Genomic DNA, 2,173 nt, shown 5'->3' with positions numbered 1-2,173 from the left:
TCTGGAATGACTGTAAACTTTTGGCTATATGTTTTTCATTGCTGTAGCAAGATTTTTTTGTGTGTATTTTGGTAAGCTTACATTCTTCTGGATGTTACTAATGTTATTTTTAAGTTGTTTATAATATCCTATCTACTGAATGTTACAACAGACATAACTGCACCCTCCTTTGTTCCTATATGAATTACTTTTTCATTCTGTTAATCAACACTCCTAGGGATCTACCATTGACATGATCAATGGTAGATTGTTTTTAAAAAATCACTTTTTAAAATTTATCTTTTTGGTTTAATCATTATTTCCTTCTGAGGCTTTGGTTTTTGAAAGTACTAAGGTAGGTATATCCTTTTAGGTTTTTGAGACAGGATCTCTCATATAGCCAAGGCTGACTTCAAGCTTACCACATAGCCGAAGGTGACCTTGAACTGATCTCCTTGCCTCCAACTCTTCCCAAGTGCTAGAATTTTGGGTGTCTGCCACCCTGCTTGGCTAAGATATCTACTTCTCATATACAACCTCTCTTTGTAGACACATTGAAGTGGATCAATTTACTCCAAGTGTTGTGTTCTGTAGCCGCCCATACATCTTATTGGGCATTTTCACAGCTGGTGAGTTCATTACATTCCTAGTTTCTTCACTGACAGGTAAATTATTGGGAATTGTGTTGGCTTTCTAAAGTATGTGGCTGCTTGATCACTTTCTTACCATGTAAATAAAATTTTAAATCATCCTAGTAAAATTCTAGCAATGCTTTTGCCATAACTTTTATCATACACATGTGTATATTACACATAAAATTTCATTTGGTTTGTATGAAATCCAATACATTATGCTTCAGATGCAATTATTCATAACAGCATAATTCATTTCCTTCTTTAACCACTTAAAATTGCCTTTAACTGGATAACTTTGTCCTTTATCTTTAATAAACACAATTAATGACATTTCAAGTTATATCCATCATCATATCCCCTTTTGTTGTTGTTGTTGTTGTTGTTGCTAACACCACAATATCAATGTGGTTATCTTTAGAAAAGTACTTTGGCTCAGAGTCCTGGTCAGAGGTGGAGGGGATGTGTCTGGTGATGGTTGGTCTTCTTACTGACTGAATCCCAAGGCAGCGAGGTGTCACTTTTGAGATGGAGGATGCCTTGTGTTTTGTCTCTTTGTCTCTTCTTATAAAGTCACCAGTACTGTCATGGCGGCTCTACCTTGCTGACTCTGTATAATCCCGAAGCCCTTCCAAAGGCACACTCCAGATTCTGTCTACCCTTCTAGCATCTCACAATGATGATTAACCCTGAACATGAGTTTCAGAGGAGACAGCCATTGTCAAACCAAAGCATCTATTTACTCTTATTTTTTTAAATTGATCTTGCTCCTTCCTTATCTCATAGTGTTTTTGCTATTTCACTTATTCCTTTACTAGCTTCAGATGTGTATACTAGCTCATGTACGGCCAGTTAAAATGGTGATGCTTCTAGTCACTCATACTTAAAATTGACCAACACCAGTACTCTCCTTTTGAAGTATCCACATTTACATCAACTGTGATTTTTACCTAATGCATTACTCTCCATGTTTATTTAAAATACTCATTTTAATTACATGAGACATCAATAATCTTCATACAGTAAATATGCCTTAGACTCACCCATATTGACATAAATTGAGGGTAGGGGAGGTATCTTATTTTACCAAGAATCCCCAGGTGACACTCTTATCTAATGTCTGAAACTATACATAGTCTAACATAACTCTTGAAATATATTTGTTTATGACAAAATTTTAAGTTGAAGGCATTTTTCTTTCCATAAATTAAGAATAGTCATTCAGATGGTTTCTGGTATCCATTACTGTTGTTGAGAAGTCAGGTAAAAGTCTGACTGGAAACTTGACTGCACAGTGGTCACTCCTCTATCTGCTTATTAGATCTTCAATCACAATTTGTACTAGCAAGAGTCTAGTGCGACATATTTATAAGATCTCACATATATATGAATCCATTTATTACTAGTAGTATCAAGTATTACAGTCTTAAGATTCATAACCAGCAAGGCCAAAGCTCAGAAGACCTGACCAGTGTGGATGCTCTCATCTACCCACACCTGGCTTACAGTGTGGGCTCTCTCATCTACCCACACCTGGCTTAGTGTGGACTCGCTCATCTACC

Source organism: Mus pahari, chromosome 2, assembly GCF_900095145.1.
Source record: "Mus pahari chromosome 2, PAHARI_EIJ_v1.1, whole genome shotgun sequence".
Classification (NCBI taxonomy): domain Eukaryota; kingdom Metazoa; phylum Chordata; class Mammalia; order Rodentia; family Muridae; genus Mus; species Mus pahari.
The sequence above is the reverse complement of the archived record's forward strand: the minus strand, read 5'-3'. Positions refer to the sequence as shown.